Source organism: Ctenopharyngodon idella, chromosome 5 (genome assembly GCF_019924925.1).
Source record: "Ctenopharyngodon idella isolate HZGC_01 chromosome 5, HZGC01, whole genome shotgun sequence".
NCBI lineage: Eukaryota > Metazoa > Chordata > Actinopteri > Cypriniformes > Xenocyprididae > Ctenopharyngodon > Ctenopharyngodon idella.
Window position 1 is genome coordinate 19,952,162 of NC_067224.1, and position 19,805 is coordinate 19,971,966.

At 41.8% G+C, this 19,805-nt stretch overlaps 1 pseudogene; it reads right to left on the reverse strand.

Annotated features, from left to right (window-relative positions):
• Positions 1-3,993: 3,993 nt before the first annotated feature.
• Positions 3,994-5,259, reverse strand: LOC127512875 (putative nuclease HARBI1; annotated as a pseudogene).
• Between the last annotated feature and the right edge of the window lie 14,546 nt (positions 5,260-19,805).

Genomic DNA, 19,805 nt, shown 5'->3' on the forward strand with positions numbered 1-19,805 from the left:
CTCTTGACATTTTAGTGTCACCCATTTTAAAGCGTCACCAATTCTGCTGCCCACTGGATCCTCCTCGAAAGGGTATGCATATGCCAAATACTTCTGAAGCAGATAGAAGACTTAGCCTGAAGTAAAATAACCCTGGAACACAACCTACTTTGGAGCAAATTATGTCCAGGGAGAACGTTTCAGTGGCCACTTACCCTGAAAGTTACCTCTAGTTTTGAAACCAAAAATTGAGGTTATCTACTTACTTGCTGAGTAAACTTAGTCGCATACTGCTTTTTGGAATACCCCCAGAATCGGAGAGAAAAGTCTCAACTTGCAAAAATGTAAAATAACACCTAATATCAACATTACTATCCAATGAACTAAAAATATATATATATTCAGAGTTTTTCCTGCATAGAGAATTACGAGGCGGCCGCCTCCGTCAAATTTCGTGCCTGCTCCGGCTGTCGAGTGTTGACAAAACTCAGACAGGCAGTCACATGCTCAGATACCCCTTTACCACGGTTCCTTCCCAGCCTGTGTCCATTCTCGAACCGTTCCGCCCATCCCCACTGCAGAAAATGGGGTTCCGTGCCAAAAAGATCGCTTTCACTCCCGCCCTACAACTTGCTTGCCACGAACGGAGCCGCTCAGGACATTCTGCGAGAGCGCATGAAAGTGATGCGGGATCGCGGTTATATCCGCATCAGATAATCCGCGGGTTGGGCCGACCGAGTAATACAAAAATAACATTCCAATTGCGGGTGGGTCGCGGGTGGATGAGAGATAAATACAGTGGCCGAGAGAGCTCAACGCGTTGCAAATGAAGAAAACACATGCAAATAGAAAAAACACCAGCAAATAAAGAAAACATCGTCAGTTTGACAACACATGTGCTGCAAAAGTCCACAACACATGCAAATAGACAAACGCGCTGCAAAAGTCCAAAACACATGCAAATAGACAAACGATATTTTCTTCCGGGGGAGCATGTAAAAGTGTTTTTTTCTGCCGTGATCAGGATTTTACCACCGCCGCCTCATTTTGAGCTAGGAAAAACCCTGATATTGTAATCCCAGTGCAAACAGATTAAGTAAATTGCTATTTTACTATTTGCTACAACTTTAAATTGATAGCCTACTTATGGCTCGTTTCCACTGAGTGGTACAGTTCGGTTCAGTTCAGTACAGTTCGGTATGATTCGGAACGGTACACCCTGACCAGGCTTGCGTTTCCACCACCAACAGTACCCTTGTAGGTGGAAGCCGGAAAGTAGCGATCGAAGTCATTCTTGCGCGAAGAAGAAAGCAACACAGTAAACAACAATGAATACCGCAGATCTTGTTCTTGCTTCTCGGCATGTGGCTGTCTGTTACAAGAAGAAGACAAGCTTTGTTTGCTGTGCGCCGACATTAGGCGTTTCATACGGAGCCCTGCACATGACATGCAAGAAAAAAAATTAAATCGTGTGCACGATTTAGCCTACTAATTCGTTCCCTCGATTTACTAAATCATGCACACGATTTACTATTTCTTTCCCTCGATTTATAAATCATAAATCGTGCGCATGTTTTAGTAAATCGAGGGAACGAATTAGTAAATCGTGCGCACGATTTAGCCTACTATTTTTTTCCTGCATGTCATGTCCGGGGCTCCGTAGTTTCACAATACCAAGTAGGCTATGCAAAGTTCAGACTTGCGTCCTTGGTAGTTCGCACCTACCAGCAAGCGGTGGAGAAAACCTGCGTAATTTAAAAACTACTTTCTGTCATGAAATGTAGTTTTAAAACTTTTTCAGGCAAGAATGCAGTTGTTTAAAGCTCAAATATGTGGTTTATTTATGAAGTTAGCGCCTATTTGAAACAGATCCTGTTGTGAGATCCTGGGCCCAGTTTTTCAAAAGTAATCCAGTGGGATTTCGGATCACGGATTGGATCAAATCTTGGAAATGGGTTTTTCAAAAGAAAAAGAGGGATTCCGAACTAAGATCAGAGCATGTAATCCGATTTTACATTTGATCTGGATCAAACCTGCCCTTTGGGTTTTTCAAAACCGTGAACTCGGTTTGGAATCTATTTGATCAAAAAAAAAAAACAGGATTATCCTGATTCCATCAGAAGGGTGGACTCAGTTGTGATTTTTCGAACCAAATAAAACCAGAGAGTTTTTTTTAGGTGAATGATCACAAAATCAATGTTTACTGATGATATATACATTTCTTTACAGATTGTGATGGCGCCGGTGTACATGGCATGCGGTCTACCTGCTCTGTTTGTCTTTGTTTTGTCACTGCTGTTGATAACCTGTCTCACACAACGTGTCCTCGATGTTCATTTACGATCGGACTCAACTCCTAAAGATTCAAGCGACAGTGGAGGCTGCTTTTAAAAATGTTTTAAAGCATCTGGTTTTATTCCTCCACACCCGCTGGAAAATGTTCCTATGTACCTGTGCTGCTCCTCGCTCGGCGTTCATCGAAGAAAACGCTGTAGGAAGCGAGGAAAGCATGGAGGTATCATTGTAAAACTGAAACAGGCCAGGGGTGGCAGAGAGCTCGGTGCCCATGGGAGGTGATAATAATAATTTTAGACCCGATTCAAACTTACCTTTTTTAGCAAAGGTTTTTAGAAAAAGTAGTTTTTAAACAGTTACAAGCCCACATTACTCTGAATGCAATAGATGAGCCTTTTCAATCTGGCTTTAAGTCTCACCATAGTACTGAGACAGTGCTTGTTAAAGTGTTAGATGACATTTTGCTGTCACTGGACAATGGCGAAAATGTTATTCTAATTTTGCTTGATCTTAGTGCGGCGTTCGATATGGTGGATCACGAGATTTTAAATAAACGTCTGGAACACTGGGTCGGCCTAAAAGGCAATGTGCTGAAATGGTTTGAATCTTATCTCACGGACAGATCTTTCTCAGTTGGAACTGCCATTCATTAAGAGTACATCTTCCCTGGGGAATTCCACAAGGGTCGATTCTCGCTCCAATACTTTTCTCCCTTTATATGTTACCCTTGGGGGCTATTTTTAGAAAACATAAAGTATCATTTCATTGCTATGCTGATGATGCACAGATCTATTTGTCCGTGAGAGAGTTACATTCAAGCTCATTTGATGTTCTATTGGCATGCTTACAGGAGGTCAAGGACTGGATGGCTGTAAATTTTTTGAAGCTTAATGAAAATAAAACCGAGGCTATTGTGTTTGGCCCTAGAAAGCACAAAGTGGTTTAGTACTTAAATTCTACTACCTTATCTGACTCTACTAAAACCAAGGTGAAAAACCTGGGGTTTGTTTTGGATAGTGAGTTAAAGATGGATAGTCAAATAAACACAGTTGTTAGATAATGTTTTTTTCAATCTAAGTCTGTTACCAAAGACTAAACGATTTCTATCTTTATCAGATTTTGAGAAGGCAATTTCAGCTATGTTTTTTTCTCGAATGGATTATTGCAACTCCCTTTATTATGGAGTTGATGGTAGAGCGCTAATGCGTCTACAGAAAATCCAAAATGCAGCAGCGCGAATGATCAAGTCTGCAAAAAAACATGACTCTGTTACTCCGTTATTAATTTCACTAAAGTGGCTGCCAGTACGTTATAGAATCATTTATAAGATTCTCGTACATGTTTTTAAGGCCATTCACAATTTAGCCCCTGTTTACCTGTCTAGGATGGTGACAATTTACACTCCCCCCAGATCCTTGAGATCCGAAAATAAATTCTTTGCATTACTAAGACAAAATACAAACATAAAGGTGATCAAGCCTTTTCTCGAGCCGGTCCTAAACTGTGGAACGATCTCTCTGTCGCTATTAGATCTGCCAAATCTTTACCTGTGTTCAAAGCCATGTTAAAATCACATTTGCTCAACTCTGACTGTAAGTTTTAATGATGGAGTTGTATATAGTTGTATGATGGATGTGTGTATATTTTCTTTAAGGTTATATGTTTGTTTATATCGTTTTATTATTTCTTTTCTTTAGTTTGTTTTTTTGGGATTGTGAAACCAACTTTGGACAACCAACGTTGTATTAAATTGTGCTATATAAATAAAAAATAAAAAAATTCTTCATATTTGAAGCATATATGAACCATGTCACATCTAATGAGATATGGTAAACAACAAAAACAAACAAACAAAAAAAAAATCTCAAAGCTATCAGCTGTCAAATAAATGTCACTGTTGCTCACAGCTCTATAATTCCACAGTATATTAATGGCAATGACAACAACAAATATATTCAGTAGCCTAGTTAAAAGTAATTTCTCACAATTGCATCTCTAACTGCATGTCCAGTGTGTCCTTCATTAGGTAAGAACATTGGCGGCTGTTCTGGTTCTACATCAGGCTCAGGTCCATCAAAATTGTCATCAAGAGGGACATGATGCCTGGTGGCGATGTTATGCAAAACAATACAGGCAAGGATTATGTTGCATGCCACCTTGGGTTGTACTCACAAGTAATTAAGACACGCAAACCGTCTCTTCAGGACTCCATTTAAGTGTTCAATGACACATCTTGTTTTGCAATGTGAGGAGTTGAAGCGTGCCTGCTCAGGTGTGTTTGCAACTGAAAAAGGGGTCATTAGCCATGGTAGGAGTGGATACGCGCTGTCTCCCAATACTATTTGGTCGGTGGGATTGAAGCTCTCTGTATAGTGCACTTTCTCTTAGAATACGTGCATCATGAACAGACCCTGGCCATTTCACAACACAGTTGGTTATTATGAGGTCGGCGTTGCCCACAAGTTGGATGTTGATGCTGTGCCTCCCCTTTCGATTGACATACTCCCACTCCCTTTCACAAGGTGCTTAGATATGCACATGAGTACAATCAGTAGCACCAATAGTGCTAGGCATGTTCCCCATTTGAAAAAACTTGTGCTTAGTCTGAGCTGTCTAGTCATCCTTGGGAAAGGAAACAAATTGATTGATCAGACTGCCCAGTGCTACTGACTTAGCCTTCACCACATTACTCACGGTTGCTTTTCTCACTCCCATATTGTCACCAATTACTTGGTAGAAAGTCCCACATGCGTAAAAGCGCAGAGCGATTAAGCACTGTTCCTCCACAGATAAAGCATGACTCCTTTGGGTTTGGTGTTGGAGTGTTAGCCTGACAAGATCTGCAATGTACTTAATGTCATCTCTCCCAAAGCGAAAACGTGCATACAGTTCTTCTGATGTGTATTGCTTGAGTGGTTTGGCACGCTCAGCATGCACCCTTTGACGGTACCTTCTCCTACGGTAACAATGAACAATACCCGCCATGTGGATGCCTCTGTAGGCTAAGAGAAATGGGTGCAAAGACATGATGTGTTGAAATGGTGTGACCCATTAACCAGCAATGAGCTGATTTGTGTAAGCCTAATTGAGCACAAGCGAACGCAATGATGCTCAAGGCTTTTAAGATCAGTGTTGGCTACACCAAACCATGGACTCAAAAGGGCCTGATTTCACTGTGGCAGAAACCTGTGCACTGCTGGAGGGTGTTCGGGCCAATTTTGCCTCGATAGTAGGAGGTTTCAGCTCAGCAAAGGGTGGAGAAGTGACCAAAAAAGGAAAACACAACATTTGGGAGGACATAACCAATCATGTCAATGCCATGGGGTCCTGCCAAAAGAGGACTGTAAAACAAGTTATGTTGCGATGGAAGAACCTTAGGGCCAAGGCAACGAAAGACCTAATTGAAGCCAAGAACCCCCAAACAGGTAACAAGCCATATAAGAGGGGTGATTTCACTGATATGGTCCTTGATATCATAGCAGGAGAAAAATCAGAGGCTCTGCATGGCATTGAAGGCATAGAAGCAGATGGAGAGGCCACAATTACAGAGACTAGGACTTCAGAAGAATGCGAGCAAAATTCTCCTGCAGAGGAAATGTGTGTCCTGGACTTAACTACAGTGATTGAGGAGGAAGATAGATCCCTAGTGGATGTAATGAAGACAGTCCAAGACGTTCCTACGAGAAAACACAAATGTTCCTCAGCTACAAACCAGGATGGTGACAGCTATGAGTTGCTTCTGAAACCGAAAGAGCAGAAGTACAAATTGAACTGGGTAAAGAACAAATCTTGCTTACCCAACTGCAGCAGTAAAAAGTGCAGATGGAGATACCTCTCCTAAAGGCAGAGATGGAAAGAGCTTGTATCTGTCCTGTAAATGATTTTTGACTATTGGATAGTATTGTTTTTGTTTTGTTATTTAACATTATAACAAAATAAGGAATGTAAAATGTTTCTGTTTATTACATTGTTTCTGTTTCTTACAGTTAAAACAAACAATGGCTATTTGTGGCCACCGGTATTTTGCCTACCTGTTGTTCTTTGCTAAGCCAGTAGGCTACACTGTTGGTTCCATTTAAGGCTCTGGTAAACAGGATTTGGTAATCCTGAAATTTGGTATTTGGATCACAGTGATTCAATCCAGCGTTCCTTTAAAAAACTGGCATAAACGTAAGATGGATCAGGTGATCCTGGATAGCAAAACATGGGATTTCCAAATCCGGATAAATTTGATCCAGAGTACATTTTTTGAAAAACTGGGCCCAGGTGATCACCGGGCACTCAGTGCTAATGTACTCAGTCGAGAACAGCTGTACCTCGAGAGTAGTCCTTCTGACATTTGCCACTGGCTCTGATGTCTCTGTAGTGGTTAAATATGAGATGTCATTCGTCTTGTGTATCTAACGGGCAATCTTCCTGGGCAAATCGTTTTGGCTGAGGGCAACGTGAAGTTTCATAACTTTATATATTTATTTAACTTTACTGTTGTACTAGAGCGCTGACTTTGTACGTTTGACTGAATTGTTTGCTTGTCTTTATTTCTTAATGTATAGCTTTTTATACTTTTACTTTTATAATGGCTATTATTGATAATTAAAACTGACTTTTAACAAAAAGAGACAGGGTTGTTTTGTCTTATATCATTTTATTATAGGCTACATATACAGTGAAGATAATCAGAGTACATATTCACATATTGCCTGAACCACACATTAATAGGTTTCATATTTTTTTTTAAATGAAAACGAAAAGAGGCAGGGTTGTGTTTTATATTTCGTTTTGTTATATAGCCTACATGAAGTAAAGATAATCAGTGTACGCATTGCCTGGAACACATTTGTGTGGCGCCTCTTGTGTTGTCTTTTTTTTTTTTTTAAATACCTCTTGCGTTGTCATTCCCCTTGTAGCACGTGCAAGTGATGATTCTCTGTCAACCAATCAACGTTCTTAAGTGAGTGTAGCTCCATCCTTTTGGTACTGGTACTATTGGTACTATTGTGCTTGGTACCCCAACGGAAGGGTCCCAAAAAAGTGGTACGGTACGGTTCGGAATTAGGGTACCATTCACAACTTTTAACAATGGAAACGGCAAAAAATTGCGTACCGTACTGAACCGTACCGCTCAGTGGAAACAAGCCATTAGTGAATTTAAGTTACGACAAAAAGTGCAATAAACAAAAATTTTACCACCGGTCTCGATGCTGTCAACGGACGGACAGAAAGCTTTCAGGTTTCATTAACAATATCTTCATTTGTGTTCGAAAATTAATGAAAGTCTTACATGTTTGGAACAACATGAGAGTAATTAATGACAGAATTTTATGACCTTTAAGATCTAGTTTGAAAAACTAGCAGTTAGACGAGGTCTTGGGATCGCACACCAGGTGAGAAGCTTGTGCCACGCCGTGTCTCGGACAACTCACAGGTATCACACACCGGACGCGCACATTCACTATGGTCAGCAATATTGTAAGGACATTATGAAATTAAGATAACTAAGTCATACTGTATGTTATCGTCACGATTCCTGTCAGTTCCTGGACTACACTTCCCATAATCCTCCCTGCCTGTCACATGCACACTCCACACCAATCATCATTTGCCACATACACCTGTAGCCTATTATCTGGACTATTTAAGACTCACTCACACACTACCTCATTGCGAAGTATTGTTTAACCTGTGTTGCAATTCTGAGCGTTTATATCCTGTCTGCCTGTCTGTTACCCGTTTATGATTCTCTGCCGCCTGCCTTTGGACTGTTTATTGTATCGTGACCTGTGAGTGATATCTGCCTGTCCTGATCATTGCCTGTATCCTGACCTCGATTCTGCCTACCCCTTGCTGTTCCTGTTTGCCCCTGCTTTGACCCTGCCTGTACGACCACGCTCATATTTAATAAAGCTTGCAAATGGATCTCTGCCTGAGTCCCGACTTCGCCACAACAACGATCCAGCAGCTTTTCTGGTGAACACTGGTCTGGTAGGAACATTGCATTATTGTTATTAGGGCTCAAGCAGGGCTCACGATCACTGGAGGAATATGTTGCGGAATATTTGGACATTGCATATTATTCAGACTGGCCTGACTGTGCACTGAAGGACCGCGTTCATCACTTAGTAGCTTTATGGATTATGCTTTGTTGTCTGTTGGCTCTTTATTTACTGTGGGTGTCGCGGAGAAATGCGACACCTCGTGGTCATCTACGGACTCTGTCCCGTCGTGGCTGCCCGAGCCACCTGACCTGCCGTGGCTGCCCGAGCCACCTGACCCGCCGTGGCTGCCAGACACTCCTGACCCGCCGTGGCTGCCAGACACTCCTGACCCGCCGTGGCTGCCAGACACTCCTGACCCGCCGTGGCTGGCCGACACTCCTGACCCGCCGTGGCTTTTGCTCTCAGATTAGTGATAATGGAAAAATGGCACAACAGGGCAAAATGAAAGATTAGAAAGGGTAACTTTAATATAGTTTTAATATAGATTTCCATATGTTTAGACTTTGTTTAGAGCTGTTACATTAGTTTTACATTCTTAGTTTATCATGCAGCACAGGGTGAAGTCAGTATGTACATTAAAGGTGCAGCATGTAGGATTTCTGTCCGCTAGAGGTCGCTAGAGGCCTATTCAAAACAAAGGCGTAGCTTGATGACGCCAAGTTTGAGTGCGGAATCTTGGGACATGTGGTCTTCACCTCAACGGCCGGTGGAAAAGAATAGGGATAGGTCTCAGGAAGAGATCATGTTCATGGATGCGATTATTAACGTTATTGTAGTATGAAGCAGAGCAGGACCGAGTGTTGTGGGAGCTGAACGAGGCCGCTGGAGCGATTGCGCAACACACGCCTCACGAGCAGCGGAACTTTTATTATGCCACAGTCGCCGCTTCCGCTTCTCCGGTCATGAGTATGAGGTAACACAGCTCTGTTTATCATATTAGATACATTTGAGAGTGTTGAAAATGATGTTATAACATTACTCTGTGCGTTCGCTCTGTGGCTACTGTGAGACACTTGTTTGAGACACACTGCAGTAAGATAGATCAATTTTAGAATATCATATTAAATGCTGGATGGTTTGTGTTGATAAATGGCATGCAATTCATTTTAAAACGTACTGTATGATGGAGAAAATTCTGTATTATTGTTACTAAAAATAAAGCTGCATCTGATTATGCTATGTTAGCTACTTGACAAAATAGTGTTTTTCTCTGAGGCATGGTACTCACAAAAAATCAAGAAAATTAGATTTAAACATTTTTAAAAACAGATTTAAAACGTGTAATATACTAAAGCGTCTTTGGTGTTTCCATGGTTTCTACAAAATAAAACCGGAAACCGAGGCAGACCAAGGATAACGCGGGTATGATGCAATTGACAGGCGACTCCTCACACGTCCCGGAGCCTTGGTTAAAATTACAATTTTCTCACGATTTACAAATAGTTGGAAACATTTGGGATATTGTAAGTACTCAAGTGAACAAAATATATAACACTGGCCTGGTTTTTGGATATTTTACTGCAAAAATCTTACATATTGCACCTTTAACGACGATTTGAGAGAAATATAATATAAATGTAGCCTAATATAAAACTATGTAAATGGCGCTCTGTGGTGCGGCAGGATTTTGAATAACTTTGTGAGTCGTAGCTGGGCGCCACAATGCGTTCGAATTTTAAAGGCGTGGTGGCGCGGCCCGGCACTGAGCTTCTCATCCGGTGTTTTCAGATTCAGATTAGAGCATTCTACCTTTTTACAAAAGGACCAGTCTTGAAGAAAAAACTTAGATGACTAACTTTTATGAATAGTCTAAGCAGTTTATGCAACTGGCCACTGGACTGATTTTCAAATGCCACAGCTGCTTCATATTTTATTACAGAAGCCTCTGTGTTTAGTTTATGACTATTTATTCTTTATTTAACTGTAATTATACAGTTTGTGTGTCATACAGTCTGTTCGTACAATTAATACAAGCAGTGTTTTGCTAGCATAACCACATGTTTCAAGTGAAATCAAACATGACAGATTGTTTTGTAGAAATTTACATCGACCATAATGACTAAGTGGAAAGTGCTTAATTAAACACATTTAGTGTTTTTTAAAAGTTATTTATTTTCACTCTTTTTTTTCTCCTGTGCTGTACACATTATGATGGCAAAATGCATGTTTGCCCACTGACTGTTACGGACACAAGGGCAGGAGACACAGATATGGAAGCAGATGGTAGTTTTATTGGAGAACAGCACGGTAAACACAGTAATGCAGGTAAGTAGGTAGAAGATGGATTCTTAATGGAGTGATAACGGAACACTGATACAGTCCTTTGTCTTACAGGTTTGAAGATCGTGGCTGGGTGGATGGCTGGTGACAGGATGAACACAAGATAAAGGTGGGTACACTCTCACACAGACAATGAAGCATGGAGACTGGGAAAACACGCTGGAGTAGAACAGGTAAGTACTTCAGAAGTCTTGGAGATCAACATGAAGAGTCCTTCGTTAGAACGAGACCGGACAACTGACTGAGGTCAGTGGTGTGCTTTTACGTCTGCTGTGATGAGGTGCCGATGGGGAACAGGTGTGTGTATTTAGTACTCTGGTGAGGGAGTGCGCTGTGATTGGCTGATGGTGGAGCCTGGCGTGTCTGTGACAGCACCCCCCCCTCCACGGCCCGCTCTAGAGGGCCGAGGACCCCGACGTTGTGGTGCTCGTCCTCTTCCACGGGGTGCAGGTCGATCTGGATGAGTAGCGTGGAAGGTGTCGAGCAGAGAGTGGTCAAGGATGTCGTTTCTAGGTACCCATGAGCGCTCCTTGGGACCGTAGCCCTCCCAGTCCACCAGTTATTGCAGTAGACCACTACGTCGCCGGGAGTCCAAGATCTCGTTAACTTGATACGCCGCTCCATCCTCCAGGATGAGAGAAGGGGGGGGTTCAGCTCTGTGGCTCTGTGGGAACAGAAACAGAAGGGTGGTGAGGTTTGAGGAGTGAAATATGGAAAGTCGGGTGAATTCTGTACTGTGGTGGTAGCTGGAGCTGATAAGTGACCGGGTTGATCTGCTTGCTGATGGTGAAGGGACCAATGAACCTGGGACTGAGCTTCTTGCAGGGCAGACGCATTCTGATGTCCCGGGTCGACAGCCAGACCTTCTTACCTGGTTGATAGACTGGAGCAGTGGAGCGTCTCAGGTCGGCTGTCATTCTGCATCTGCTAAGAGCTCGTTGTAGCTGGTTCCAAGAGTTCTGGTGGCCATGGCAGAAGGTAGTCCCTTGAGGGGAATCAGCCGACAGGACTTGGAGAACCTGTCAATAACCACCAGGATACAGGTATTGTTGTCGGAGGCAGGCAGGTCGGTGATGAAATCCACCCCTAGGTGTGACCAGGGTCTGTTGGGAACGGGCAGAGGATGTAGCTTGCCAGATGGAAGATGGCGAGGGCTCTTGGAGATGGTGCATTCCTGACATCCCTGTACGTACCTTCTTACATCCCTAGCCATGTTTGGCCACCAGAAGCACTCCTTTAGCAGCGAGAGAGGTTCATTGGCCCCTGGGTGGCCAGTGCCCAGAGATATGTGGAATGAATGGATGAGTGGAGTGCGCTGAGTCCTGCTGACATATTGCAAACCTGGGGCTACGTTGGTAGAGGCATTGGAGGAGGGCACGGAAGTTTCAGACCAGTGAATGGGACTCACGATAATGTTCTCAGGGAGAATAGGCTCCGGTTCACCATTGGTTTTCTCTGAGGTGTATATGAGGTGTATATGAGGTGTATATCACATTCTTGGGACCAGGACGATAGGAGATACTGAAGTGGAAACGTGTGAAGAACAACGCCCAACGAGCTTGGCAAGGGTTTAATCTCTTAGCATCTCTTAAGTACTCCAAGTTTTTATGGTCAATGAGTACCGTAAATGGGTGCTTGGCACCCTCCAACCAATGCCTCCACTCTTCCAGAGCCAGTTTGATGGCTAGGAGTTCCCTGTTGCCGATGTCGTAGTTCCTCTCCGACGGGCTGAGTTTGCGGGAGAAGAAGGCACATGGATGGAGTCTGGCTGGATTCCCCTGCTGCTGCGAGAGCACTGCTCCTACCCCTGTGGTAGAGGCGTGTACCTCAATGACGAAGGGCTTCTCTGGGTCAGGGTGAACGAGGAGCGGTGCGCTGGTGAATGCTTCTTTCAGGGTGTTGAAGGCTTCGTTAGACGCTGGTGACCAGGACAGAGACTTGGGCTTGTAACGGAGCTTTTTTAGAGGGTATGCGATGAAGCTGTAATTCTGGATGAATCTTCTGTAGAAGTTTGCAAACCCGAGGAATCTTTGGAGCTCTTTGATGGTGGATGGAGTGGGCCAGTTCTTTATGGCTCCTACCTTCCCCTCGTCCATTTGGATGCCACTGCTGCTGATGTTGTATCCAAGGAATTGCACTGAGGGTTGATGGAAGGAGCACTTCTCGGCTTTGAGGAATAATTGGAACTCTCTCAGGCGTTTCAGGACCTCCGCAGCGTGGTGGTGATGTTCGGCCATGCTCCGGGAGTATATCAGTATATCATCGATGTAGACCAGGACAAACTTGTGGAGGAACTCCCGGAGCACCTCATGGATGAAATCCTGGAATACGGAGGGGGCGTTGACCAGGCCATACGGCATGACGCAATATTCATAGTGTCTAGTAGGGGTCACAAAATCTGTCTTCCACTCGTCCCCCTCACGTATTGTTGTACGCGCTGCGGAGGTCCAACTTGGTGAAGACAGTGGCACCGCGTAGATGTTCCAGAGCCGCTGGGACGAGAGGAAGAGGATAGCGGAACTTCACAGTGATTCTGTTAAGAGCCCAGTAATCGATACAAGGCCGCAAGCCTCCGTCCTTTTTGGCCACGAAGAAGAAGCTCGAAGCAGCAGGGGAAGTGGAAGGACGGATGTAGCCCTGATGTAATGCTTCCTCGATGTACTCCTCCATGGCCTTCTGCTCAGGGATGGATAGCGGGTAAATCTTCCCACGGGGCACTGACTCACCCGGAAGCAGATCGATGGCACAGTCCATGGCCGGTGCGGAGGCAGCTTGGAAGCTCTCTTCGGGCAGAAAACATCACTGAAGGGGGCGTAACAAGGAGGGATATCCATAGACTGTTTATCCACTGGGCTCTCTATGGAGATAGAGCAGACGGAAAGCGTCACAGAACGAGGAGCAGGAGGCTGAGGGATGTGAGGGAAACAGTCTGGGAAACAGGTGTCGCCCCACTTCAGGATTTCGCTGGTGGTCCAAGAGATGATGGGATTGTGCTGCTCCAACCAAGGGCGCCCTAGTATCACATCAGCGGTGGAGTCCTCCAGAACCAGGAGATGTTGATGTTCTACATGCAGTAATCCTACTTGGAGCTTGACTGGACCAGCACACAACTGGACACGGCTGAGTGGTTTGCCAGTCACGGAATGGATCTAGTAGATGGACGGCTAGTTGTGGTCTTGAGTTTGAGCTGGTGGCAGAGGGCACCAGAGATGAAGTTGCCGGCTGACCCGGAGCCGAGGAGAGCATTGACTGGAATGGAAACATCGACAGCAGTAAGCATTACAATGGTTGAGAGTGGCTTCATTCTCTTAATGGAGGGAAGAATGGCACTCACCATGGGACGAGGAGGACGAATGGGGCATGTTGAGATGACATGCCCAGTAGCACCACAGTACAAACACAAGCCCCGGGACAGCAGCCTCTGCCGCTCAGCGAGTGTCAATCTATTATTCTCCAGTTGCATAGGTTCGTGGCCTGGTTCTGGAGGGCTGATGGATTCTGGCTGGCGGAGGGATGGTAAGTATAGCGGCTGACCCTGGTGTTCTTCTAGACACGACTGCATACGAGTGGCGACTCTGATGGAGAGCTGGATGAATCGTTCGAGGCCGATGGTATCCTCGTATGCAGCAAGATGCAGCCGTACCCTGGGATCCAAACCCTGACGATAGGTGGTGATTAACGATTGCTCATTCCATCTGCAAGCAGCCGCGAGAGTCCTGAACTTGAGGGCATAATCATTAACAGACTTTGAACCTTGTTTCAAATGATAGAGTTGCTCACCCGCAGATGAATCACTCGCTGGTCTGCCGAAAACCTCCTTGAAGTGGGTAATGAAGCTGGTCAGAGACTGAATAACGGGTCCATCTTGTGACCAAATTGTTTCTGCCCATTGGAGTGCTCGTCCGTTCAACTGAGAGATTATGAAAGCTACCTTGGAGCGATTGTCAGGGTACAGGTGCGGCTGCATCTCCAGGACCAGCGAACACTGCAGGAGGAAGCCGTAGCAAACCTCCGCCGAGCCAGAAGGGCGCTGGTTTGGCCATGGGACTGGCGTACACCGGTGGTGAAGGAGTGACTGCGGCGGTGACGGAAGTAAGGGCTGGTGTGGATGCAGGTGGATTGGTGGTGAGTACACGCCTAAGACCATCCACAGGTTCTTTAAAGGGGTCCGTGGAACTCATGCTGTTCGTCCTTCAGTGTCTGTCCGGTCTTCTGTTATCTCTCAGTTGTGACACTGACGGCTATTCAGCCTCATTGGTGTTTTTATGAGTTAGCAGCAATATAGCCACAGGACAATGAAATAAAGTTTGACTTAAACTTTGATTAAGTAACACTTTACAGTGGTCAAGAGGTCATTAATCTCAGCATTTTCAGGAATAATTTTTATCAAGCAGGTATTGCATGAATTTTTTAAATCTTTTTATTAAAAATGATCACATGATCACAGTCTGGTTGAGAATACATTTATAGATGACTACTAATGCATCATTTGGACATACATTACATTGAGTTTAAAACCTTGATATGACTAATGTGTGTACAGTGAAGTAAAGGTCATTTGTAAATTGATTCATTGCACTATATGTATATCTCTCTATGTATCTGTATTTACATTAACATTTAAATTAGATATTAATCATCATGTACAGCACAATGGCCAACTACTGTTGTTCTTATTGTGCTATATAAATAAAACTTTGATTGATTTGAAATTTTGATTGATTTACGTCACGTCACCTAAACATGAGACACAGTGTGTTTATGTAACGATTAAGGGTTTCTCAGAAAATAACTTACGAATACAAAGACAGAAATTTATTAAAAGGTGGAGTCCAACAATGTCAATAATTCTAGGCATGTGAAAGGAATTTGTGTTTGAGTATGTGCAGAATCTTTTGCATGTAAATGTTCACTGACATGCAACAGAACTTTGTACTAAACCTACTGATACTGACATAACTATAGTTATTTACAGTCCTTCAATAAAAACTATGGTCAGAAACAAAATTTTAAGAAAAAGTAAAAAATATAATGCTTGTGTAAAAATGTAATAAATATTAGTATTAGCAAAATTAATAATCAAAACTTGCATCAAAAGATAAGTGCTGGAAGTTATACAATACAAAATTTTTAAGCAAGCATGTAATCCTACTGTCTTACTATGTCATAATGAACAAAGAATTATAATGTTCCTCACAGCAAACCGTCTTGCGTCAAAACAAATGTTTGTTATTTTTGCATGTCTGGGGTGTGTGTGTGCTGTACTTTTTGTATTACACGCAGTCTGCTCAATCAATATTTACTTATCATAAACCAAGCAAACGATATGAGCAAACTTTGGCTTTCTGTAGATAACTGGGACAGCATAGAACAAACTTTTGTCTTTAAACACATTCAGTCTAGCCACATAGACTTTAAAAACAACTATCATGGTCACTGAAATAGCAGTTTCAGCTGCAGTCTATTTGTGTTGATTACTTTCCCAGTGAGGACATTAAGCAAAGCCATAATACGTGCTTATCACCACAAAGTTTAAACTTGACTGTTTAGTGAAAGAGAAGCAGAAATCTAAATGAGGCTAGACAGGTTCCGTTGGGTGTTAATACTATTCTAAATAATGCTGCAAAACAAACATATCACAAGGGTCAGCACTTTCTACAGAATCATTATAGAAATCAACAGATCCCAAATTATTCATTTTAACAGGGTCCGTACAGATACTGTAAAATGAAATTCAAGGACTTTTCAAGCACTACTTTTTTGGTTTTCAAGGATTACCATTAGAGATCTCACTTGTCAAATAATATCTTCATTATCTTTCAAATTCTAAAAAAGTTGTTTGCAATAAATTTATTTTTAAGAATTTGTAAAACTCAAATTAAAAATACAACTTATTTATATTAAATACAAAGCTTAGAATGGCTATTTTTCAATAAATAATATTTTATATTATAATGTTGGTGTACTTGGTTTTGAGAAACTATTTTACCAATCTAAGCGCATGGTCTAAAGCACACGGCGCAAATGCACTTAGTCCACTTTTGCTAGTTTAACAATGGGAAAAATGGTTGGCGTGCCCGGCACATGGTCTAAAAGTGTTGTCCCTATTCTCTTAATGAGTAATGGGTTTGTTTTGGGCGTAACGTGCAATAAACTCATCTCACATTCCCTTTAAAAGCCAGTTACACTCGCGCTATCGCGGATTCGCTATTTACGTGGTGGAATTTGCAAGCGGAAAAAACGCATTAAAAATATAAACCAAGCAGTTTTATGCTTACATCATGTAAAAAAGATGCTGCATTAACATATAATACCGCTAATTTTCCCATTTTTAAAATGATTATAAATTTTAGCTATAGCACATTTATCTTCCTATTTTTAAACAGGAGGATTAATAATTAAGTTAATGAATAGGATATTTTTATTACATTACATATGAATTTATTTTCATTATTCCAAGCATGTGCTATTTTATTCATGCAGTTATCATGAGCATTGTAATGTTTAAAACAGATGTCTCAACAAATCTCAGTAGACCGACTAAGAAGATTTTAAAATGAGCGGTTCATTCATAAATACTGTGGATATACCATAGACTGTAAAAAAATATAGACGTAGTGTCCGTGAAGTCACCCGTAGATTTCTGAAGAACATTTTTGAAGCCAAAAAATGGCCATTGCCGTCTGAAAATGGGCAAAGAGGCGGGATGTGGTTGGAACTGAGGTGCCTGGTTGCTGAAACCATGCCCACCTAGCGTGAATTGATCATGTTAGCAGGCTAAAAAGCTATCTATCTATCTTAGACACTATCTAAAATATTAATAAAGATAACAAGCTATATCATTTGAAAGTTCTAAAGGTTTACTGTCAAACTACGATGTCTTTTTTACGATGTAGATGCTCCAGCACCAGTAATATTGTAATTTGTGTCGGGTGTGCAAATGACAACAAGCAAAATCAAAACGGCAAAAAAATGGTTTTGTTGACTATGCATTTTACCTTAAATCTAAGACAAGTGCAACTCTGGCGTCACATGTGTAGCCTATCTTTCATAGCTACTTCTCGTTAGCCGCTTTTCCACCGTCGGGCCAAACTGTTCTCTTTGCTTTACTGTTCCATTCCGTGCTGATCTGATCCGGTATTTTTCAAAATTATATCAGTTTCACGGTATATAACGGTATTTTTTTTCCCCTATGCATGACCGGGCGTTAACCACATTTTCTACTGATTGAGAGAGGAAAAACTGCAGTAGATTGACTAGAATGCCCTGTTTTACTGTCATGATGAGTGAATATTGTAGAAAAATTCCACACTAGAGTTAATACAGGTTTACAAAGCCCCACAAAATGATGCTGTGGGGAGACAACAACCAATAAAACACAGACCTGCAACACACTCATTACAGACACATGAATATTAAAATATGACCATGGAGATAGAAAAAAAAGAGTTGAGGGCACCTTAAGCATTTATAACCCTTAACCCTATATAACAACAAATGACAACATGAACAAATGACACATGTAAGTTTAACACAGAAAGAATAAAGCAGTTAAATTTTTGCCCATTCTTCTCTGAATTGTCAGTGTATTTATTAATGTATTTATTAGTGACAGGCTGCGCCGCGTTCCGAACGTTGGTTAAGCGACACATACCGGTATACCGCCCAGCACTACATATATACCTATCAAATTAGACTAATACAGATTGAAGTTGTGTTCAATCTCTTGATCTGGGTAGTGGCAGCTATTGGGGAAACTCACCATCTTCATGGCATCAAGGCCTTGTCCTGAAGAATCTCAGCGCCAAACGCTGGGGATCACATCTCATCTGGTAACAAGAGCACAGCCATAATTGTAAGATCTCTAATGACATCTTTACCCCCTGATATTGTATTGGTGATTCAATTCATACATTTTAGAGGCTAAGAGTATGAGCAGTGTGTAAGCTGACCAGATTTATGTGAAAAATAACTTAAATGCCTAAAGTTGTCGACCCCCTGAACCAGTCAGCATTTAAAGTATTTAAGTATTTGGTAACACTTTACAATAAGGTTCATTAGTTAACATTAGATACTAATACATTATTAAAATCTAGTTAACACTAGTTAATGCACTGTGAACTAACATGAACAAATAATGAACAACTGTATTTTCATTAACTAACGTTAACGAAGATTAGTAAATACAGCAACAAATGTATTGCTCATGGTTAGTTCATGTTAGTTAATACATTAACTAATGTTTAACTAATGAAACTTCTTGTAAAGTGTTACCAAATATTTAGTAAAACGTATTTAATAATGTATCAGTAAAAAATACATACACATAAATAACTCAAAAAAGACCTAGAGAAAATATATTAATGACCATAACATCCTGTTATCATAATAGTTTATCATAAATACAAACAATATATAACATTATTTGTCACCTCATCTCATTTCGCTGATTATTTTACCGTAAAGGCTTTTCACAGAGACTCTCACTGAAACAACCAGGGGTTAAAGGGTTAGTTCACCCAAAAATGAAAATTCTGTCATTTATTACTCACTCTCATGCCGTTCCACACCTGTAAGACCTTCGTTAACCTTCGGAACACAAATTGAGATATTTTTGTTTATATCCGATGGCTCAGTGAGGCCTGCATAGGGAGCAATGACATTTCCTCTGTCAAGATCCATTAATGTACTAAAAACATATTTAAATCAGTTCATGTGAGTACAGTGGTTCAATATTATTATAAAGCGTCAAGAATATTTTGGTGCGCCAAAAAAACAAAAACAAAATAACCACTAATTTAGTGACGGCCAATTTCAAAACACTGCTTCAGGATGCTTTGGAGCATAATGAATCAGCATGTCGAATCAGCTGTTCGGAGTGCCAAAGTCACGTGATTTCAGCAGTTTGGCGATACACTGATTCATAACTGAAGCAGTGTTTTGAAATCGGCCATCACTATATAAGTCGTTATTTTGTTTTTTTGGAGCACCAAAAATATTCTCGTTGCTTTATAATATTAATATTGAACCACTGTACTCACATGAACTGATTTAAATATGTTTTTAGTACATTAATGGATCTTGAGAGAGGAAATGTCATTGCTGGCTATGCAGGCCTCACTGAGCCATCGGATTTCAACAAAAATATCTCCATTTGCGTTCTGAAGATTAACGAAGGTCTTATGGGTGTAGAACGGCATGAGGGTTAGTAATAAATGACTGAATGAATAAATTTTCATTTTTGGGTGAACTACT